This window comes from Bubalus bubalis, chromosome 3 (assembly GCF_019923935.1).
Source record: "Bubalus bubalis isolate 160015118507 breed Murrah chromosome 3, NDDB_SH_1, whole genome shotgun sequence".
Classification (NCBI taxonomy): Eukaryota; Metazoa; Chordata; class Mammalia; order Artiodactyla; family Bovidae; genus Bubalus; species Bubalus bubalis.
In genome coordinates this window covers 95,325,723-95,350,851 of record NC_059159.1, presented here as the reverse complement: position 1 = coordinate 95,350,851, position 25,129 = coordinate 95,325,723, and positions in this window count along the sequence as shown.

Here is a 25,129-nt window from a genome sequence, read left to right as displayed (position 1 = left end):
GATTTAGAAAAGGCAGAGGAACCAGGGATCAAATTGCCAACATCTGTTGGATCATAGAAAAACCAAGAGAATTCCAGAAAAAATGTCTACTCCTGTTTCATTGATTACACAAAAGCCATTGACTGTGTGGATCACAACAAACTGTGGAAAATTTTTAAGAGATGGAATATCAGACCACATTACCTGCCTCCTGAGAAACCTATGTGTAGGTCAAGAAGCAACAGTTAGAGACTTACATAGACCAACTGGTTCAAAATTGGGAAAGGAGTATGACAAGGCTTATGTTATCACCATGATTATTTAACTTATATACAGAGTACATCATGTGCAATGTTGAGCTGGATGAATCATAAGCTGGAATCAAGATTGCTAGGAGAAATATCAACAACCTCAGATATGTAGATGATACCACTCTAATGGCAGAAAATGAAGAGGAACTAAAGAACCTCTTGATGAGGGTGAAAGAGAAGAGTGAAAAAGCTGGCTTAAAACTCAACATTCAAAAAACTAAGAACAAGACATCCAATCCCATGACTCCATAGCAAAATGAAGGGGGAAAAGTAGAAGCAGTGACAGATATTATTTTTGGAGACTTCAAAATCACAGTGGACAGTGATTGCAGCCATGAAATTAAAAGGTGCTTGTTCCTTGTATGGGAAGCTATGACCAACTAGACAGCATATTAAAAAAGGAAAGACATCACTTTTCCAGCAAAGGTCCATATTGTCAAATGTATGGTTTTTCCCGTAATCATGTACAGGTGTGAGAGTTGGAGCATAAAATGGCTGAGTGTTGAAAATTTGATGATTTTTGAATCATAGTGTTGGAAAAGACTCTTGAGAGACCTTTGAACTGCAAGGAGATCAAACCAGTCAGTCCTAAAGAAATTAAGCCTGAATATTCATTGGAAGGACTGATGTTCAAACTGAAGCTCCAATACTTGGGCCATTTAATGCAAAGAGCTGACTTATTGGAAAACACCACTGAGAAAGACTGAAGGCAAAAGGAGAAGATGGTGGCAGAGTATGAGACAGTTGGATAGAATCACTGACTCATGTTGTTCAGTCACTCAGTCTTGTCAAACTCTTTGCGACCTCATGGACTGCAACACGCCAAGCTTCCCTGTCCTTCACCATTTCCAGAGCTTGCTCAAATTCATGTCCATTGAGTCGGCAGTGCCATCCAACCAACTCATCCTCTGTTATCCCCTTTTCCTCCTGCACTCAATCCTTCCTAGTATCTGGGGCTTTTCCAATGAGTCAGCTTTTTGCATCAGGTGGCCAGAATATTGCAGAAGGTGGCAGCTTTAGCTTCAGCATCAGTCCTTCCAATGAATATTCAGGACTGAATTCCTTTAGGATTTACTGGTTTGATTCCCTTGCAGTCCAAGGGACTCTCAAGAGTCTTCTCCAGCACCACTATTCGAAAGTATCAGTTCTTCAGTGCTCAGCCTTCTTACTGGTCCACCTCTCACATCTGTGCATGCCTACTGGAAAAACCAAAGCTTTGACAATAGGAACCTTTTTTGGTAAAGTAATGCCTCTGCTTTTTAATGTGCTATCTGTTTGTCATAGCTTTTCTTTCCAAGGAGCAAATATCTTTGAATTTCATGGCTACAGCCACCATCTACAGTAATTTTGGGGCCCAAGAAAATAAAGTCTGCCACTCTTTCCATTGTTTCCCCATCTATTTACCATGAAGTGATGGGACTGGATGCCTTGTTCTTAGTTTTCTGAATGTTGAGTTTTAAGCCAAAATTTTCACTCTCCTCTTTCAACTTCATCAAGAGACTCTTTAGTGCCTCTGCACTTTTTGTCATAAGGATGGTGTCATCTGCATATCTGAGGTTATTGATATTTCTCCCAGAAATCTTGATTCCAGCTTGTGTGGAATTTGAGCAGACTTAGGGAGATAATGAGAAGAAGGCAATCGCACCCCACTCTAGTACTCTGGAAAATCCCATGGATGGAGGAGCCTGGAAGGCTGCAGTCCATGGGGTCTCTGAGGGTCAGACATGACTGAGCGACTTCCCTTTCACTTTTCACTTTCATGCATTGGAGAAGGAAATGGCAACCCACTCCAGCGTTCTTGCCTGGAGAATCCCAGGGACGGGGGAGCCTGCTGGGCTGCCGTCTATGGGATCACACAGAGTCGGGCACGACTGAAGTGATTTGGCAGCAGCAGCAGCAGGGAGATAATGAAGGACAGGGAAGCCTGGCATGCTGCAGTCTATGGGGTCTCAAAGAGTGGGACACAACTTGGTGACTGAACAATAACAACAACAGCGATTTACAGTGTTGTATTAGCTTCTGCTGTACATCAAAGTGAATCAGTTATATATATACACATAGCTACTTTCTTATATTCTTTTCCCATATAGATCATTAGGGTGTATTAAAGCTCCCTGTTCTATACAGTACAGTTTCAGTTAGCTATCTGTTTTATATATAGTAATGTGTATATATCAATCCCAATCTCCCAATTTATCCCCTTCTTACCACCTGGTAGCCCATAAGTTTGTTTTCTACATTTGTGACTCTCTTTTTATTTTGTAAATAAATTAATTTGTAACATTATTTTAGACTCCACAAATAAGTCATATTATATGATACATGTCTTTGTCTGACTTACTTCACTCAGCCTGACAATCTCTAGGTCCATTCATGTTGCTTAAAGTGGCATTATTTCATTCTTTTTTATGACTGAGTAACATTCCATTATATATATCTACCACATCTAACTTATCCATTCTTCTGTTGATGGACATTTAGATTGCTTCCATTTTCTGGCTATTGTAAATACTACTGCAATGAACATTGAGGGTACATATATCTTTTCTCTTTTTTAGGATTTTTAAAAATTCATTTTATTTTTGGCTCTGCTGAGTCTTCATTGCTGCATATGGGCTTCCTCTAGCTACGGGAGCAAGGGTTACTCTCCATTTGCAGTGTGCCAAACTGTGTCCCCTGAATTAGCAGGCAGATTCTTAACAATTGGACCACCAAGGAAGTCTACAGGTGTTAGTATTATCTTTTTGAATTATGGATTTCTCCAGATATATGCCTAGGAGTGGGATTGCTGGATAATATGTACTCGATTTTTCATTTTTTAAGAAAGCTCTGTACTGTTCTCTATAGTGACTGTACCAATTTACATTCTCACCAACTGTACAGAAGGATTCCCTTTTCTCCACACCTTCTCCAGAATTTATTGTTTGTAGATTTTTTTTAACAGTGGTCATTCTGTCTGGTGTAACGTTATTTCATATTGTAGTTTTGGTTTGTGTTTCTCTAATAATTAATGATGTTGAGCATCTTTTCATGTGCCTTTTTAGTGATCTATATATATTCTTGCAAGGAGATTCAACCAGTCCATCCTAAAGGAAATCAGTCCTGGGTGTTCATTGGAAGGACTGATGCTGAAGCTGAAACTCCAATACTTTGGCCACCTCATGCGAAGAGTTGACGTATTGGAAAAGACCCTGATGCTAGGTGGGATTGGGGGCAGGAGAAGAAGGGGACGACATAGGATGAGATGGCTGGATGGTATCACCAACTCGATGGACATGAGTTTGGGTAAACTCCAGGAGTTGGTGATGGACAGGGAGGCCTGGCATGCTCTGATTCATGAGGTCGCAAAGAGTTGGACACAACTGAGCAACTGAACTGATGTCTTCTTTGGAGAAATATCCATTTAGATCTTCTCCCCCCCTTCCCCTTTTTTTATTTGTTTGTTTGTGTTTTTAATGTTGAGCTGCATGAGTTGTTTGTATGTTAGTATATTAATCCCTGTTGATTGTTCATTTGCAAATATTTTCTCCCATTCTGAGCATTGCCCTTTCCTTTTATCTATGGTTCCCTTTGCTGTACAAAATTTTTTAAGTTTAACAAGGTCCTATTTGTTTATTTTTGTTTTTATTTTCATTACTCTGGGAGGCAGACCAAAAGATACTTCTGTGATTTATGTCAAAGAGTATTCTAGTTATGTTTTCCTCCAAAAGTTTTATTGTATCAGGCTTACATTTAGATTTTTAATCTATTTTGAATTTATTTTGTGTATGATATTAGGGAGTGTCCTACATTCATTTACATGTAGCTGTGCAGTTTTCCCAGTACCACTAATTGAAGATATTGTTTTTCTCCATTGTACATTCTTGCCTCCTTTGTAATAGAGTAGGTGGTCACCTAATCTATCGTTTCTTTGATGAGCGAAACAGAGTATCATTGTGGTATGTTTATGGAAATGATCCATAAGAAAAGAAAATAATGATGATGTGTGGGCTTCCCTGGTAGCTCAGCTGGTAAAGAATCCACCTGCAATGCAGGAGACCCCAGTTCAATTCCTGATTCAGGAAGATCTCCTGAAGAAGGGATAGGGTACCCACTCCAGTATTCTTGGGCTTCCCTGGTGGCTCAGACAGTACAGAATCTGCCTGTGATGCAGGAGACCTGGGTTCAATCTCTGGGTTGGGAAGATACCCTAGAGGAGGGCATGGCAACCCACTTCAGTACTCTAGCCTGGAGAATCCCCATGGACAGTGGAGCCTGGCAGACTCAGTCCAGGAGGTCACAAAGAGTCAGAAACAACTGAGTGACTAAGCACAGCACAGCACATGGGAAATAAGACAGAGTAAATAGAAGAGAATAGCTAGAGTACTGGACTGAGTACTATAGCTAGAGTAAGAAGAGAGTATATTTCTTCTATTGACCAATAAAGATGGGTCCATTTTATGCTTCAGGTTTGAAAAATTGTCAGAGGACTGTAAAATTAAAAAACAAGAAAGTAAAGGTGTTTTGTAGTATACTGTCTTATGTATATCGGGAATAAAACTGTATGTAGTAAATATTCCAGATTGTACTTCAGTTTGAAGTACAGCTCTTTTATGCTTTGAATTAAGTAATATGCTTTAAGATTAAAATCCAATGACACTGTGCTCCCACTTTCCATATCACAAAGAAAGACATTCTCTGCGATCAAGTGAAGTGCTTTATTTTCTATCTGATAAATCTAACACCACTACCCATTTCAGGTGTTATGTGGTGGATAGTTTCAATCATATAGTCAATTGTATTGGAAAGAGAAAGCTAGAAAAATCTCCTTCTCTTCAGAGAAGTGTGATCTTAATAGAAAAAAAAAATTAAACTGTCATCATGACATTTTTAGATCACAGACAATTAAACCATCAGAATGTGAACTTTAATTTCCTTACTTTTATTCTTAGCAATAATAATGTCTTTCAGTATTTCAAAGAGAAGGCTCTTGCCTGCAGTTTTATGTTTAAATACTTTGGACCTGTACCATCAAAGGTACTAGGCCCACAGTTTGTGTAGCTACACAATGTATATATGTCTTTTAAACAGCTAACCTACCACTTTCAATACATACACACATAGCCATGTTCTGCAGGTCATATCTACAATGCTAGAATATTAAGATCCAGTTACTTGATGAGCCTAGTGCCAGCCTTTTATCCATTATATGTGTGATTGATTCAGTCCTCAAAAGCAAAAATAATATAATCCATTTCTAAATCCTAGGGCCCATTCTGAAATGCCAGAATACTGGTCTTTCTTTATAGAATATGTCCCTATAATATTATATACACTCTCCCTTTATTACTTCTAAAATTTTAGATCTATCAACCTCTTTTCAGTCAAGAAAAAGTATTCACTAATTGATCATTCTTATGTTAAAAACTACAACATATCAATACTCTGAAAGGGCTTGAAATCTTTCCTTTAGTTTGTGATTATAGACCATGCTCTCAGACACACACATGAAAACAAGCAAACAAACAAAAATACCAAAAAGCCAGGAATCCAATAGTAATCTAATGTAGTTTTACTTTAATGGCTCAAATCCCCATTTACCTTTTTGACAAACTTTTTCCAATTCCTTGCATCCTTTCAAAAGTAGATCTACAAATCCCTAGGCAAGTCCTCATCTACCCTAATGTTATGCTTTCCTTTATTACATGTCAAGAAACATATTTGCCTCACCTTGATCTGAACCCCAGTATGTTGCCTGCTGTAAAGCTGAAGCATTAGCTCAAGGGCCACCGAAGCCTGGGCCATAAACTCCTCCTGAGAAGCCTACATGAAGCTTGTGAAGGGACTTCCTGGAACTGTCATGATATTCCCAGAGTCATTGTTGATCCCCTATCTAGGTTCACCTGCTGATTTTTGCCTTGATTTTTCAAAGCCTCATAGGTTTCACTTTGGAAGAGAGGATTTCAATAGCTTCTTTTCTTCCTGGTTGTATACTCTGCTTCTCTCACATATGATCTAATTTATAAATTGGTTTTTAATAGCTTGTATTTACATCATCAATGTCATTTTCTCCCTCTGTATCTCAAGTATAAGTCTACAGGTCTGAATCAGAGGACTATCAGAGATAAAACTTTCAAATTATAGTCAGAACAATAATCTTTCCTTTCACAAAATGAAGCATTGTCCTGTCTTTCCATGTATATCTTAAAGTTTGAAATGAAAGTAATAAAAGTGTTAGTTGCTCAGTCATGTCCCACTTTTCATGACACTATGAACTGTAGCCCACCAGGCTTCTCTCTCCATGGGGATTCTCCAGGCAAGAATACTGGAGTGGGTTGCCATGCCCTCCTCCAGGGTATCTTAAACCCAGGGATCAAGCTCAGGTCTCCTGCATTGCAGGCATGTTCTTTACAGTCTGAGACACTTGGGAAACCAGGGATAAATATTTTTCAGACATTTCCATAGTTCAAATAACAAATGACACTTTATGGTAATATCCAGTGAGCCCTCCAGACATATCCACAAGTTTCATCCCTTTGAGAAATGTAGTTCAGATTACCAAACCAAGAACAATACTCATCTATAGTTGTTATTATTATGTGAATTTTGACTTGTTAACTACACAGATTTGGGAAATGGAATAGATAACAGAAAGGTCCCAGATACTCAAGGGATTGTAGGATTGATGAAAACCTCAATTGATGTCAAGGTCCTACAACCCCAAACTGCCTTTTAATTCCTAGCAACCTTAAATTTCATATCTTTCTCCACTTCTTACTTCCTTTTATTATGAATTTTAAATCCAATGTATCACTAAAATAAGAAATGTATGCTTCTTATTATTTCTTATAAACATAGCAACCCAAGACAATACTTGGTTAATATATATGCATTAACTAAAGAGTGGTGGAGGTTGTATTTAACCCAGTAAAATACATTGTGAAAGTGTTTTTAAAAAGCATTTTAGAAACTTTTATTCAAAATTCTATCAGTATCCCTCACTGAAGTGATAACATCTGACTTATGCACAATTAAGCTCTCTCTCTTTCACACTCATATTTTTTCTGTGTTCATTAAGGTGCGTTATTTAGTCACCATGTCTGACTCTTTGCGACTCCATGAACTGTAGCCTTTCATGCTCCTCTGTCTGTGGGATTTGCCAGGCAAGAATACTGGAGTGGGTTGCCATTTCCTTCTCTGTGTGCTTATTAAACATCACCTCTATTCACCTAGTTGCCTAAGGAAGTACAATTTGTATACAACTGTTATGAAGACAAATGTAGTTGTGTGTGTGATTTGGCATCAGCAATAATCCAGACCTTTAAATGATTTTATTTTTCTAGACTATCATTAAGTAATTTATCCAAACCACAATAGTTTAATCTCTTATTCAATCTCTAATGTAACTGTTTTGGAGATATTTTCTTAGTTTAATGTTGTCTGAAAGGGAAAGTCACTCAGTCGTGTCTGACTCTTTGTGACCCCATGGACTGTAGCCAATTCTCTAGGCAAGAATACCAGAGTGGGTAGCCATCCCATTCTCCAAGGGATCGTCCTAACCCAGGGATCAAACACAGATCTCCTGCATTGCTGTCAGATTCTTTACCATAAGAGCCACCAGGGAAGCCCTTAATGTTGCCTAGTATAGTCTGTTAATTCATATCACTGCAATATAAAAAAAGAACCGTATATATTAGAATGGAAGGATGCCTAAAATAATTTATGCCCAGATATTAAGAAATAATACACACAAACATACACACGCATATGTTTTTCTCACAGGGATTTTACTGAAATACTGAAAAATACTGAAAAGTGAAGTTGAGGAGGAGTAGTTAATCTTTTTTGTTGTTGTTGAAGTATAATTGATTTACAATATTATAGTAGTTTCATGTGTAGAACAATATTCAATGTTGTTACAGATTGCATTTCATCAAAATTCATTAGAAGATAATGGCAATAATTCTCTGTACTATAAATGTAATATTATTATTTGTCTATTTTATAAATATTAGTTTGCATCTCTTAATCTCATACCCTAATTTCCCCCTCTCTCTTTTGTTAACCAATATTTTTTTTTCTATTTCTGTGAGTCTATTTCTGTTTTGCAAATACACTCATTTGTATTGTATTTTAGATTCCATATATAAATAATATCATGTAGTATTTGCCTTTCTCTGACTTAACTAAGCATAATACCCTCTAGGTCCAGTCACATTGATGTAAATAGTAAATTTTTGTTCTTTTTTATGGCTGAGTAGTATTCCAGTGCGTGTGTGTGTGTGTGTGTGTGTGTGTGTGTGTGTGCTTTCCTATTCATTCATCTGTTGATGGGCATTTGGGTTGCTTCCATAACTTGGCTTTTGAGAACAGCACTGTTTTCAACATTGGGATACATAAATCTTTCCAAATAAGTGTTTCTGTGGATTTTTGAGATGTATATGCCTGAAATTGGAATTGCTGTATCATATGGTTGTTCTATTTTTAGATTTTTGAGGAGCCTCCATACTGTTTTCCAAAAGGGCTGCAACAATTTACAATCCTATTAACAATGTATAATTATTTTCTTTTTTTCCACACCCTCACCAACATTAGTTCTTATGGACTTTTGATGATAGCCATTCTAACAGATGTGAGATGATACCTTATTGTGGTTTTGATTGGCTTTTCTCCAATGATTGGTGATGCTGAGTATTGTTTCATGTGCTTCTTTCTCATCTGTATGTCTTCTATGAAAAAATGTCTATTCAATTCTTCTTCCCATTTTTAATCTGGTTATTTTATTTTTTGATATTCAATTGTATGAACTGTTTACAAATTTTGGATATTATTCCCTTGCCAGTCACATTATTTACAAATATTTCTTCCATTGTCTATATTGTCTTTTCATTTTGTTAATAGTTTCCCTTAGTATACAACTTATTTTAATTTAGTTAATCCCATTTATTGACTTTTGTCATTTTTTCTTGTGATTTAAGAAATAGATGAAAAAATTAGTGGTAAAATGTATATCAAAATGTGTTCTGTCCATATCCTTTTCCAGGAGTTCATGGTTTCAGGGCTTATATTTGGTTTTTAATCCATTTTTGTGTGTTTATTTTTGTATATGGAGTGATGTAGAGTTCTAATCTCACTCTTTTACATGTAGCTGTCCAATTTTCCAAGCACCAGTTATTGAAGAGACTGTCTTTTCTCCATTGTATATTGTTGCCTCCTTTGTTGTATATTAATTTACCGGGTGTGTGTGTGTGTGTGTGTGTGTGTGTTTTCTGGGATCTCTGTTCTGTTCCATTGATTTGTGAGTCTCTTTTTAATGCCAGAACCATGCTGCCTTGATTACTGTAGCTTTGTAGTATAGTCTGAAATCTGGGATGATGATGTCTACATCTTTGTTCTTTTTTTTTCAAGACTACTTTGGTGATCCTGGGTCTTATGTGGTTCCTTCTGAATTTTATGATTATTTTTCTAGTCCTGTGAATATGTCATGGGCATATTTTTGCTGCTATTTGTTGTTTATTATTTCTATTGTATATTGCAGAAGAGTGTTAATGCGATGTAACTCATTGGTTCATGTGCAAATGATGGCATATCTTTGTGACACTGAAATAAATTCAAATTGATCGTGGTCCTTTTTTATGTATTATTAGGTGCACTTTGCTAATGCTTTTTTTTTTTTTTTTTTGAAAAATTTTGCCTCTTTAGTCACCCAAGTTATTGGCCTATAATTTTTTTTTCTTTCTCTTTTTTTGCAGTGTCTTTGAATGGTTTTTGTATCATGATAATGGTGGCTTCATACAATGAATTTGGGAATGTTCTGTCCGCTTTAGTTTTTGAATTAGTTTGAGAAGATAGTTTTGGTTATTCTTTATAAACGTGGTAGAATTCTCTTGTAAAGCTAAACAGTCCTATGGTACTTTTGTCTGCTGGGAGGGTTCTTTTAATTATAGATTATTTTACTACTAGTGGTGAATTTGTTTAAATTATCTGTTTCTTTTTTATTCAATTTTGGCAGATTTTATCTTTCTAGAAACTTGCCTATTTCTTATAGGTTGTCCAATTTGTTGACATTTAATTGTTTGTTGTGTTTTTTTTATGATTGTTTTTGTATCCTTGTGGCACTGCTTGTTATTTCTCCTCTTTCTTTCTTTCTTTCTTTTTTTTGTTGTGTGTGTGTATGTGTATGCATATGTGTATATCTGTTCTCTTTTCTTATTGGTGAACTTCTATAAAGGATTATCAATTTTGCATTTTTTTTTTCAAAAAAAAAAAAAACCTCTTGAATTTAATGATCTTCAATCTTTATTATATATTTGCTTTTCCTGGTAGAATTTTCCAATTCCTATACATTCTTATTTCTTTTCAATTTAGAGAAGATCCTTCAACATTTCCTTTAAGGTAGGATTTGTATTGGTGAATTCTCTGTGTTAGTATTGATGAATTCTCATTTGTTGCATGTCTGAGAAGTTCTTTATCTTTCCTTGTATTCTAAATTATAATCTTGCTGGGTAGAGTATCCAAGTTTATAGGCTTTTCCCATTTCACACTTTGGATATATCATGCCAGTCCCTTCTGGCCTGCAAAATTTATGCAGAGAATTCAGCTGATAGCCTTGTAGGGATTCCCATGTATATGACTCTTTGTTTTTCTCTTGCTGCCTATAGAATTCTTTCTTCATCTTTAACCTTTGCCATTTTAGCTATGGTATATCTTGGTGCGGGTCTGTTTGGGTTCATCTTAGTAGGGACTCTCTGTCTGTACATGGATATCTGTTTCCTTCTTTAGGTTTTGGAATTTTTCAGCCATAATTTCTTCAAGTACATTTTAATCTCCTTCTCTCTTCTTCTGGAACCCTTATAAAAATGAAGCTTATAATGTTTACTGTTATTCACATACCCTTAAATAGATTTCATCTTTTTAAAAAAAATTGTTATTTTCTCTGTTGTTCTGACTAGATAATTCCCATTTTTCTATTTTCCAGATCACTTATCTGGTCTTCTGTATCACTTAATCTACTATTCATTCCTTCCAGTGTGTGTGTGTCTGTGTGTGTTATTTTAAATCTTAAATTTATTTTTAATTGGGTATTTATATTTTCTGATTCCCTATGAAAATGGTCAGTATTTAGATCAATCTTTTCTCCTAATTCAGCTAACACTTTTATTACCAATGTTTTTAATTCTTTATCTGGTAAATTATTTCTATTTTATTGTTTTTTTCAGGGGTTTTCTCTTTCTCTTTCAATTGAGAGAAGTTCCTCTGCCTTTTTATTTTGATTAACCTTCTATGCCTCTGTCAGTTTAGGTGAAGCAGTTACCTACTGTGGTCTTCAAGGTATATTCTTATGTCGGAACATCAATATGCACACTGTGTGTGCCCAATGCCTTTGAAGGGAGGGCTGGATTTGACATGAGGTCCAATCATCTCTTTTCTCAGGGTGTGCTGGAAGGTATCACCTTGGTGGAGGGGGTAAGGGGACTTGAAATAAAGGGACTAAAACTGATGCTTAGTGTTAGGCTCAATGGCCACCACTGCCCTATCAGGGAGGTGGGAAGTTGCTGAAGCAATAGGTCTAACGGTTAGGCTCAATTTGGCTCTGTTCCCTTTCAATGTTATGTTTTGTTTTGTTTTCTCTCTCTCCTTGAACTAGGACTTTTGCCCCATAGGAAGGGAATGCTGAAACTAGGGGGTCCATGTACATATAGAGGTCTGATGCACTGCCTATATAGGCGTTTGGGGCTTGTCTCAGATTTAGCCCACTATTTAGTCTTTTCCCCATCCTGGCCACCCTAGATCCAGCTTTGCACTATGACATGGACTAAGCAGAATGGGAGTGTTCACTCAGCTTCAGCTGGGGTGGACTGGGAGGTAGTCATTAGAACCCCAGCAGCTGCTAGAGCCGAATTCTCTCTGCCCTGCCTTGGGGAAAGACCCCTTTTCTCTCATAGCTGATCACTGTCACCAACTTCTGTTACTCCCAGCCTGATTTGAAACCACTTTGCAGGGGAGATGGGGCTCCTGTGATCCCTCTGCATGTATTGAGGGGTGAATTGAGGCATAGTAGCTGGCACCAGGAATCTGGGCTGCTTCTGTGGCACCATTTGAGTAAGTGGCAACAGTGGCCACACACCACTCCTAGCTCCTTCCTGGGACCATGCGGCCCCTGTATCCCAAAGTTAAGCCTTTTCCTCTGTCTTGGCTACCCCAGTTCCAGTGCTGTGCTGTGAGTTGAGTCAGCAGACCAGGGTGCTAGTTTGGCTCAAGGTAAGACATGGCATGAGGTGGTCATTAGGAACCTCTAGGGCAGACCTCTCTCTTCCCTGCCTCAGGGTCAATCCAGCACTTGGGTGCTTCTCACAAGTTAAAAGCTTCTCTAGCCCTTCTGTCTGTCCCTATGGTCCTCCAACCATCCAAGGGGACTTGTCTCCTCTATATCTGTCCCCAGGACTAGAATGCTTGTTGGTGGCTGTGTGCTCACTCCTCAGGGTGGGTGCCCACCCCTGAAATCTACCTTTTCCTTTGCATTCCCTCCCACAAGCAGAGGTCCTAACTCAATTGCTTTTCATTCTTTCCTACTTGATTATGTGTTTATCTTTCTTATAGCCTTGTTATGCAGGAGTTCTGTTGCTAGTTTCCAATTACTTTTCACTGAGAGTTGTTCCTCATGTAGTTTTTTGTTTTTTTTTTGTCGGTGAAGGTGAAGTTCACATCCTCTTACTTCCTTTTGAAATAGGAATTGAAATTTGTTAATTTTATGACAAAAAAAGTTAAAGAACCCTTTTTTTAACAATAAAAAAAATGATTGTCATGGTGTCCTTTTTCTCTCAAAAGAAGTACAATGAAATGAAAAATACTAGAGTATTTGGAAGAGCCACTCTTTTGAATTGTTCAGAGACAGTTTTAATTTTCTTTTAAACGTGTTTTTGAAAACTTTTAGTATTTGCAAAGAGTTTTTGGCAATAAAATTTCTAATTCTTAATGAATTAAAAATTAGTAGTTAATATTTGAACTTTTCTTTGTAAGAATATGCACCCAACTTTATTTACACAAGATTCTTTTTCAGGGAAGTTTTTGCGTTTCCTAGCTGAGGCAGTTGTTACCAGAATTTCATATGTATTTTCTCTTAAAAAAATGTTTTATTTCAAATGATCAAAAATAGGTAAAATATGAATCTTTTGTTGCACTGAACTGTGCAGCTAGCTGGGGGAAAAAAAAAAAAACACAGAACAAAACCAAAGAACCCTCCTGGTGACAGAAATATGAGTGAAAAGGGATCAAAATAATAGGCCCATTGTTTCTTGTGTGCATGCTAATTCACTTCCATTGTGTCCAACTCAGTGCAACCCCATGGAGTGTACCTTGCCGGGCTCCTCTGTCCATGGGATTTTCCAGGCAAGAATACTGGAATGGGTTGCCATGCCCTCCTCCAAGGGATCTTCCCATCCCAGAGATTGAACCCACCTCTCATATTTCCTGAATTGACAGGCAGGTACTTTACCACTAGTGTCACCTGGCAAACCCCAAATTATAGTGAATTAAACAAACCTAGACTAAAAAGTGAAAGTGTTAGTCACTCAGTTGTGTCCAACTCTTTGCAACCCCATGGACCATAGCCTACTAGGCTCCTCTGTCCATGGAATTCTCCAGGCAAGAATACTGGAGTGGGTTGCCATACCCTTCTCCAGGTGATCTTCCTGACCCACAGATCAGACCTGAGTATCCTGAATTGTCTGAGCTACCAGGGAAGCCCAATGGGTAGATATATCTGAAAAATCAGGCTCATATGGGAAATTACATTAAGCTTTTATATAACATATCTTAGTCAACAATGAAATCCTAGGGTTTAAATTTTAAAAATCTGTAATGGTAAGAAAATACCATTTGGATTCAAATGCATTTTTAAAGGATAAATTTTCCAGAAAAATTATAAAACATAAATAAACTTGACTCCATGTATAATGGTCAAAATGAAATAAAGGTTAAAAGCATCTTCTTCCCCTCATACTACAATTCTTATTGATATACTCGGGCCAGGATGCATCTCTGTCTTCACACTTGTAGTAAAACAAATCCATTGTGAAAGAACTAAGAGCAGAATATTTGTTGTAGGAGAAGGCCTGTTTCAAATTGTCACTCTGATTATGCAGATTCCCTAAATAGAGCCTTTCTCCCCAAATATTGTTTAGCAAATATTTGATTGCAAGAAAGAGAACCCACCTGAGGTAAGGGTCAGTTCAGTTCAGTTCAGTCGCTCAGTCATGTCTAACTCTGCGACCCCATGGACTGCAGCATGTCAGGCTTCCCTGTCCATTACCAACTTCCAGAGCCTGCTCAAACTCATGTCCATCGAGTTGGTGATGCCATCCAACCATTTCATCCTCTGTCGTCCCCTTCTCCTCCTGCCTTCAATCTTTCCCAGCATCAGGGTCTTTTCCAGTGAGTCAGTTCTCCACATCAGGTGGCCAAAGTATTGGAGCTTCAGCTTCAGCATCAGTAGTTCCAGTAAATATTCAGGACTGATATCCTTTATGATTGACTAGTTGGATCTCCTTGCAGTCCAAGGGACTCTCAAGAATATTCTCCAACACCACAGTTCAAAAGCATAAATCCTACAGTTATGTAAAGTTTAAAAATAAAATAAAATTAAAAAAAAAAACAAACAAAAGCATAAATCCTTTCTTTATGGTTTAACTCTCACACCTATGACTACTGGAAAAATTCTAGCTTTGACTAGATGGACCTTTGTTGGCAAAGTAATGTCTCTGCTTTTTGATATGCTGTCTAGATTTGTCATTGCTTTTCTTTCAAGGAGCAAACGTATTTTAATTTCATGACTGCGGCTACCATCTGCAGTGATTTTGGAGCCCAAGAAAATAAAGTCTGTCACTGTTTCCATTGTTTCCCCATCTATTTGCCATGAAGTGATGGGACAGGATATCATGATCTTAGTTTTTTTGAACTTTGAGTTTGAAGCCAGCTTTTTCACTCTCCTCTTTCACCTTCATTAAAAGGCTTTTTAGTTCCTCTTCACTTTCTGCCATAAGGTGGTGTCATCTGCATATCTGAGTCTATTTATACTTCTCCCAGCAATCTTGACTCCAGCTTGTGCTTCATCCAGCCTGGCATTTTGCATGATGTACTCTGCATATAATTTAAATAAGCAGGGTGACAATAGGCAGCCATGTACATAAAATTAAAAAGGTGTGTTTCAAAACTAAAAGAAGACTATCATGCTTCTGTGTACATCAAGTGCTTAGGAGGAATTGAAGCCAACTGCACATCATTCTCTGTTGAACTTAAACAAAGACTCAGTGCAGCCATTTCGGTCTCACTTTTAAAGTATATCTCAGAATTTACTATTTAGAAATAAATGAAATTTTCTGTATCTCAAATTCAAATTTCTAAGACATAATCTTATTGGCTTGGCTTGGATCAGCAATTGATCTCTGGCCCAATCAGCTATAGGCTAAGCCAGAATTCAGAAAGAGTCAATAAGGGGAATCTTTCTGAGAGATAAGAAGAAGACAGAGTGGGTAGGGTAACAATTTGTCAGAGAAGTCAATATAAAAAATGGAATTCCCTACTAGGTAGAGAAGAAAGCTATTTTCTTGATGATAAGTGCTACTGATGTGGGAGAGAGGGAACCTTAGTTGATGTGGTAAAGAATCTTGACTCAGAAGAACTGTATCTATTCAACTGACTCTTTATCTATTCATCCAAGAACACAGAGGTTCCTTTAAGAATGAAGGCACAGAGGATGTATCAGTACCTCTTTTCTAAGAGAAGACAAAGACCTCATGGTACCCTAGTGGTCTGGCTCTCAGGACTTAACATCTTTCACATATTTCATTTAACAAAACCATATGTCTATACTAGCATACAAAAATACAGAAAAACACCTTGCTGTTTTCACATCTTTCAAAATACCATAGGCTTCCCCTGCAGCACTGATAGCTCTGGCTGCTTCAGAGAAGCTAGTTAGGGACTCAAACCTCAGCAACTTCAGTGCATTGTGATTACATTTGACCTTGTCTCATCACCTGGGTATTGGTTAAAGGAATTCCCCAACCATTTGTCTTACATGCACAATGGTGTTATTAGAATGGTATTCATGGACTTTGAGGATGATAACTAAATCTAGGTTCCATATGCCAAATATAACCTGGCACCAGCTGGTTATAAATCTGTTCTCATCTCTCTGAGGAAGTCCTTTTAAAATTCATGACTTAAAATAATTCCTCGTACACTGTGCATGTGTGTGTGTATTCATATACAGTTGTACTTAACCCACAGTGTTTATTCTACTAATCTAAATTATATTATTTTAAAAAGAAATAAAAATTAGCAAGATAATATATATGCAGCAAAGGATATATCTGGCTTTCATCCCTGACTTGTCATTACATTGCTTGAACTCAGACTCAGTTCCCAGAAGGTTAGACAGGTGGTCTATAGAATAATATATGGCATGCTTTTTTCCATAATTAGTCCTCTGCTCTGAGTCCAAGATAACTGGTCTAAGCTTATTTGAGCTTAGCTTATTTGAGCTTCTTCTTTTAGCCGAGTTTTCTGCTAGGAGATTTATTGCATTATGAACAAAATATGAAGGAAGCATCATAATAAAATAAAACCCTTGTTGGATATTGAGACATAAGCAACACTACTTTGAAAACTTCCCTAAAGAACATAACCCACAGAGGATAATCATTCTTGTGTTCCTCACATCAGAACACCAGGATTATGTCTTCCTTTTTTTCATGAAAAATGACAATGTCTGATTGCAGGGCATCATTCATGATACATACCCTGAAATGAGATGGGCCCAATTCATAAGCAGTAACAATGCCAAGAGTGGCAGCACATTTGCTAATGGAAACAGGAACTAAGAATTGGGGGAACTGTCCTAGAAAATAATTGCCAAATTGGAAAAAGGAATACAAATCATAGAACCCCAACATACTGTAACTGAGTTCTTTATGAAACTATAACACACTGAGTGGAAAAAACAACACTGAAATGTCTTGGAGTCCTGATGTAACTGGAAACAAAAATAGATAGTGGAAAATAAATGATTTCTAAAATTAATTTTAAAACTTATATTATTTCAGTGAAATAATATAAAAGAAAAACAGACTCATTAGTAGTCAATAGAAACAAAGGTTAGGAATTTGATACAGTTAAAAGAGGTCTTGTTATAGAAGCAGTCACTATATATAAATATATACGTATCAGTTCAGTTCACTTCAGTTGCTCAGTCGTGTCCGAATCTTTGCGACCCCATGAACCTCAGCATGCCAGGCCTCCCTATCCAACACCAACGACCAGAGTTTACCCAGACTCATGTCCATTGAGTCAGTGACGCCATCCAACAGTCTCATCCTCTGTCGTCCCCTTCTACTCCTGTCTTCAATCATTCCCAACATCAGGGTCATTTCAAATGAGTCAGCTCTTTGCATCTGGTGGCCAAAATATTGGAGTTTCAGCTTCAATTAGTCCTACCAATTTACATACAGGACCAATTTCCTCTAAATGAACTGGTTGGATCTCTTTGCAGTCCAAGGGACTCTCAAGAGTCTTCTCCAACACCACAGCTCAAAAGCATCAATTCTTCAGCACTCAGCCTTCTTCACAGTTCCAACTCTCACATCCATACGTGACGACTGGAAAAAACCATAGCCTTGACTAGACGAACTTTTGTTGGCAAAGTCATGTCTCTGCTTTTGAATAGGCTATCTAGGTTGATCATAACTTTCCTTCCAAGGAGTAAGCGTCTTTTAATTTCATGGCTGCAATCACCATCTGCAGTGATATTGGAGCCCCCAAAAATAAAATCAGTCACTGAATCCCCGTCTATTTGCCATGAAGTGATGGGACCAGATGCCATGATCTTAGTATTTTGAATGTTGAGCTTTAAGCGAATTTTTCCACTCTCCTCTTTCACTTTCATCAAGAGACTCTTTAGTTCTTCTTCACTTTCTGCCATAAGGGTGGTGTCATCTGCATATCTGAGGTTATTGATATTTCTCCCAGGCAATCTTGATTCCAGCTTGTCCTTCTTCCAGCCCAGCGTTTCTCATGATGTACTCTGCATAGAAGTTAAATAAGCAGGGTGACAATATACAGCCTTGACGTACTCCTTTTCTTATTTGGAACCAGTCTGTTGTTCCATGTCCAGTTCTAACTGTTGCTTCCTGACCTGTATACAGGTTTCTCAAGAGGCAGGTCAGGTAGTCTGGTATTCTCATCTCCTTCAGAATTTGCCACAGTTTATTGTGATCCACACAGTCAAAGGCTTTGGCATAGTCAATAAAGCAGAAATAGATGTTTTTCTGGAACTCTCTTGCTTTTTCCATGATTCAGTGGATGTTGGCAATTTGATCTCTGGTTCCTCTGCCTTTTCTAAAACCAGCTTGAACATCTGGAAGTTCACAGTTCACGTATTGCTGAAGCCTGGCTTAGAGAATTTTGAGCATTACTTTACTAGCATATGAGATGAGTGCAATTGTGCGGTAGTTTGAGCATTCTTTGGCATTGCCTTTCTTTGGGATTGGAATGAAAACTGACCTTTTCCAATCCTGTGGCCACTGCTGAGTTTTCCAAGTTTGCTGACATATTGAATGCAGCACTTTCACAAGATCATCTTTTAAGATTTGAAATAGCTAAACTAGAATTCCATCACCTCCACTAGCTTTGTTCATAGTGATGCATCCTAAGGTCCACTTGACTTCACATTCCAGGATGCCTGGCTCTAGGTGAGTGATCACACCATCATAATTATGATGGATAGTGAAGATCTTTTTTGTACAGTTCTTCTGTGTATTCTTGCCACTTCTTTTCAATAGCTTCTGCTTCTCTTAGGTCCATACCATTTCTGTCCTTTATTGAGCCCATCTTTTCATGAAATTTTCCCTCGGTATCTCTAATTTTCTTGAATAGATCTCTAGTCTTTCCCATTCTATTATTTTCCTCTATATTGTTGCATTGATCACTGAGGAAGGTTTTCTTATCTCTCCTTGCTATTCTTTGGAACTCTGCATTCAGATGGGTATATCTTTCCTTTTCTCCTTTGCTTTTGCTTCTCTTCTTTTCACAGCTATTTGTAAGGCCTCACCAGACAGCCATTTTGCTTTTTTGCATTTCTTTTTCTTGGGGATGATCTTGATCCCTGTCTCCTGTACAATGTCATGAACCTCCATCCATAGTTCATCAGGCACTCTGTCTATCAAATCTAGTCCCTTAAATCTATTTCTCACTTCTACTGTATAATCATAATGGATTTGATTTAGGTCATACCTGAATGGTCTAGTGGTTTTCCCCACTTTCTTCAATTTCAGTCTGAATTTGGCAATAAGGAGTTCATGGTCTGAGCCACTGTCGGCTCCTGGTCTTGATTTTGCTGACTATATAGAGCTTCTCCATATTTGGCTGTAGATAATATAATCAATCTGATTTTGGTGTTGACCATCTGGTGATGTCCATGTGTAGAGTCTCCTCTTGTGTTGTTGGAAGAGGGTGTTTGCTATGACTAGTGTGTTCCCTTGGCAGAACTCTATTAGCCTTTTCCCTGCTTCATTCTATACTCGAAGGCCAAATTTTCCTGTTGCTCCAAGTATTTCTTGGCTTCCTATTTTTGCATTCCAGTCCTCTATAATGAAAAGGACATCTTTTTTGGGTGTTACTTCTAAACGTGAGAATGTGTGGGAGGAGCTACCCCACATCCTTCATGAGGTGTTAGTTCTAAATGTGAGGACGTGAGCAGCTACCCCACATCCAAGGTAAGGATCAGTGGCTGCACTTTACTGGAGCTGCCATGAAGAGATACCACACCTCCAAGGTAAAAGAAACCCAAGTAATGGTAGGCACTGAGAGAGGGCATCAGAAGGCAGACAGACTGAAACCACAATCACAGACAACTAGCCAATCTGATCACACGGACCACAGCTTGTCTAACTCAATGAAACTAAGCCGTGCGGTGTGGGGCCACCAACACGGACGGGTCATGGTGGAGAGGTCTGAAAGAATGTGGTCCACTGGAGAAGGGAATACAAACCACTTCAGTATTATGCCTTGAGAACCCCATGAACAGTATGAAAAGGCAAAAAGATAGGACACTGAAAGATGAACTCCCCAGGTTGGTAGGTGCCCAATATGCTACTGGAGATCAGTGCAGAAATAATTCTAGAAAGAATGAAGGGATGGAGCCAAAGCAAAAACAACACCCAGGTGTGGATGGGACTGGTGATAGAAGCAAGGTCCGATGTTGTAAAGAGCACTATTGCATAGGAACCTGGAATGTTAGGTCCATGAATCAAGGCAAATTGGAAGTGCTCAAATAGGAGATGGCAAGAGTGAATGTCAACATTCTAGGAATCAGTGAACTAAAATCGACTGGAATGGGTGAATTTAACTCAGATGATCATTATATCTAGTACTTTGGGCAGGAATCCCTTAGGAGAAATGGAGTAGCCATCATGGTCAACAAAAGAGTCTGAAATGCAGTACTTGGATGCAATCTCAAAAACGACAGAATGATCTCTGTTTGTTTCCAAGGCAAACCATTCTCTTTCTCTCTCTCTCTCTCTCTCTCTATATATATATATATATATATATATATATATCAGTTCAGTTCAGTCGCTCAGTCGTGTCCGACTCTTTGTGACCCCATGAATCGCAGCATGCCAGGCCTCCCTGTCCATCACCAACTGCCGGAGTTCACTCAAACTCATGTCCATCGAGTCAGTGATGCCATCCAGCCATCTCATCCTCTGTCGTCCCTTTCTCCTCCTGTCCTCAACCCCTCCCAGCATCAGAGTCTTTTCCAATGAGTCAACTCTTCGCATGAGGTGGCCAAAGTACTGGAGTTTCAGCTTTAGCATCAGTTCTTCCAAAGAACACCCAGGGATGATCTCCTTTAGAATGGACTAGTTGGATCTCCTTGCAGTCCAAAGGACTCTCAAGAGTCTTCTCCAACACCACAGTTCAAAAGCATCAATTCTTTGGTGCTCACATTTCTTCACAGCCCAACTCTCACATCCATACATGACCACTGGAAAAGCCATAGCCTTGACTAGACGGACCTTTGTTGGCAAAGTAATTTCTCTGCTTTTGAATATGCTATCTAGGTTGGTCACAACTTTCCTTCCAAGGAGTAAGCATCTTTTAATTTCATGGCTGCAATCACCATCTTCAGTATTACATTTTTTACATTTAAAAAATAGGATTCTTGTTTTGAATTCTAGAAATTTCTAATAGAATTTAATATTCTCAAAGCAAATTTTAACAATATGGTCAATTCTGAAATATAAGATAGTTCACATTTTCTTATCCTAACTCTGGACTTTTCACATGGCTCAGTAGTAAAGAATCCACCTGCCAATGAAGGAGACACAGGAAACACGGGCTTAATCCTTGGGCCAGGAATATCCCCTGGAGAAGAAAATGCCAACCCACTCCAGTATTCTTGACTGTAAAATCCCATGGACAGAGGAGCCTGGTGGGCTACAGTCCATGGGGTCACAAAGAGTCAGACACAACTGAGCACCTGTGCATCCTAACTATACCCTTTTTATACTGTATGACCTGGTACAAATAATTTCATATGTGCAAGACTTACATGAGTGAATTCCCTTGTCTGTAAAGCTAGTGGGTGAGGTAGAATATTTAATGTTGAACTTTAACAACTATTTCAACAAGATCTAATTCTCAGCCAATGAATGATTTGTTTGAAATTCAATCCATGTGGTCCAAAATTCAGTCAATCAATCAGGTAAAATTCCATTCATAAAAAGAGTAGAACTTTTGATGCTATGATATGTATGTAAAAGTTTTGAGGGGTATTTTGTCAGGCTCCTCTGTGCATGTGATTTTCCAGGCAAGAATACTGGAGTGTGTATTTTGTAGGCTGATAGACAAATTATTAGATTTAAATACTGTATTAGCATTATAAGAGTGGATAATATATTTCAACTGCTATTCTTATCTTTCAGTCTAAGACAGTAATGAACACTACTTAATTAATTTGGATCATGGTGGCTATATTTCTACTGATTATAAAATGGATTTTAATCTATAAGCTTTAAGAGCATCACCATGCCCCCTGAACAATGTAAGACAGTTAGTTTTAAACTTGAAGAATAACCTCTCTCAACCTGTATATGATCCATGAAAGCTTTCCATTACAAATACAAGACCTTGTGTCCTCAAGATACTGTTTTTGTTCATCACTCAATCATGTCTGACTCTTTGTAACCCCATGACTGCAGCATGCCAGGTTTCCCTGTCATTCCAGTGAGTTGGCTTTTCACACCAGGTGGCCAAAGTATTTAATAATAGGAGCAGACAGATATCCAAGAATAATTCTTTATTCTCTTCTTTATGGTTTTTCCCTAAAGCAAAGAAAGAGAGGAAAACAATAGAATGGGAAAGACTAGAGATCTCTTCAAGAAAATTAGAGATTGCAAAGGAACACTTCACACAAAGATAGGCACAATTAAGGACAGAAACACTGTGGCCCTAGAGAAGCAGAAGAAATTAAGAAGAGGTGGCAAGAATACACAGAAGAGCTATACAAAAAAGATCTTAATGACCCAGATAACCACGATGGTGTGATCACTCACCTGGAGCCAGATATCCTGGAGTGCAAAGTCAAGTGGACATTAGAAGGCATCACTATGAACAAAGTTAGAGGAGGTGATGGAATTCCAGCTGAGTAATTTCAAATCCTGGTCCTAAAGTGCTGCACTCAATATGCCAACAAATTTGGAAAATTCAGCAGAGGCCACAGGCCTGGAAAAGGTCAGTTTTCATTCCAATCCCAAAGAAAGGCAATGCCAAATTATTTTCAAACTGCCACACAATGCACTCATTTCACACACTAGTAAAGTAATGCTCAAAACCCTTCAAGCTAGGCTTCAACAGTATGTGAACCAAGAACTTCAGATGTACAAGCTGGATTTTGAAAAAGCAGAGGAACCAGAGATCAAATTGCTAACATCCGTTGGATCATAGAAAAAGCGAGAGAGTTCAAGAAAAACATCTACTTCTGCTTCATTGACTATGCAAAAACTTGGACTGTGTAGAGTAGATCACAACAAACTGCAGACAGGGAAGCCTGGGGTGCTGGAGTCCATGGGGTCACAAAGAGTCAGATAGGACTGAACAACTAAACAAGAACAATAGTTCTTTATAGTAAAGAGTGATGGATTTGTTGTTGTTGTTGTTGTTGAGTCACTCAGTCATTTCTGACTCTTTGTGACCCCATGGACTCCCGCATGCCAGGCTTCCCTGTCCATCACCATCTCCCAGAGCTTGTTCATACTCGTGTCCATTGAATCAGGGATGCCAACCAGTCATCTCGTCCTCTATCATTCTCTTCTCTTCCTACCTTCAATCTCTCATAGCATCAGGGTCTTTTCTAATGAATTGGCTCTTTGCATCAGTTGGCCAAAGTATTGGAGGTTCAGCTTCAGCTTCAGTCCTTCTAATGAATATTCAGGATTGATTTCCTTTAGGACTGACTGTTTTGATCTCCTTGTAGTCTAAGGGACTCTCAAGAATCTTCTCCAACATCACAGTTCAAATGCATCAATTCTTCAGTGTTCAGCCTTCTTTATGGTCCAACTCTCATATCCATATGTGACTACTGGAAAAATCATAGCTTTAATTATATGGACCTTTGTTGGCAAAGTAATGTCTCTGCTTTTTAATATGCTATCTAGGCTTATCACAGCTTTATTCCAAGAAGCAAACATTTTTTAATTTTGTGGCTGCAGTCACCATCTGCAGTGATTTTGGAGCCCAAGAAAATAAAGTTTGTCACTGTTTTCAATGATGGATTCTCTCTTATTTATTTCTCAGAAGTTCAAAGAAAGAGTATATTTGTCAAACATGGTTTATTGATGGTTACAATTAACATTAACAAGGCTCTGTTGTGTCAGAAGTTTATGTTCTTCTACATACACTTTTTAAGCCTGCAACGTAGGTATTTAATAGTCTTATTTTGTATGAAAATATAATCAAAGAGTTTAACATAACACATAACAACTAATAAACACAGAAAATAAATAGAAGAAATAAACTTCAAAATATGGCTTGATAACTCTATAAGCCATCCCACAATCAACATGCACCAACAACTCTTTGTTAAACAGACTTTTTTTCCTAGAAAGAATCAGAAGAAAATTTATTTGGTCACAGAGTTTGGTTTTAGTTTCAGCTCTAATATTTACTTGTGAGTAACTTTGGGCAAGTCTTTAAGCTATATTTTAGTTTTCTAATTTTCCAGTTAATTTCCAAACAGTTTTGAAAATAATATAACACTGATATATTTCCTACATATTAAATACTTTTGTTATCAATATAAATAGCAATGGATGTTGTTGTTGTTTATTTGCTAAGTTGTGTCCAAATCTTTTGTGATCCCATGGACTGTAGCCCACCAGCCTCCTCTGTCCATGGGATTCTCCAGGCAAGAATACTGGAGTGGGTCACCATTTCCTTCTCCAGGGGCTCTTCCCAACCCAGGGATTGAACCTGCATTTCCTACATTGGCAGGAGGATTCTTTACCACTGAGCTACCTGGGAAGCCCCAAATAATTATGAGTGAAATCCAGACAAAGGATATCAAATAGGAGTAATGGGCACCAAGATGGTCCCTTGTGTGGGAAATTTTGTTAGACATGTACATGACTTTTAAGTGCATCATCTTTGAAAACTTCCCCCAAAAGGGATATTTGAGGACATTTGAGTCATCACAGACAAGTCTTAGACTACATGTGGCCCTGTGATATACTGTGCTGCAGTCCAAAAAAAATATATATATATTTTCTGTATATTCAGGAAAGGAAGAAATATATGCTTATTTT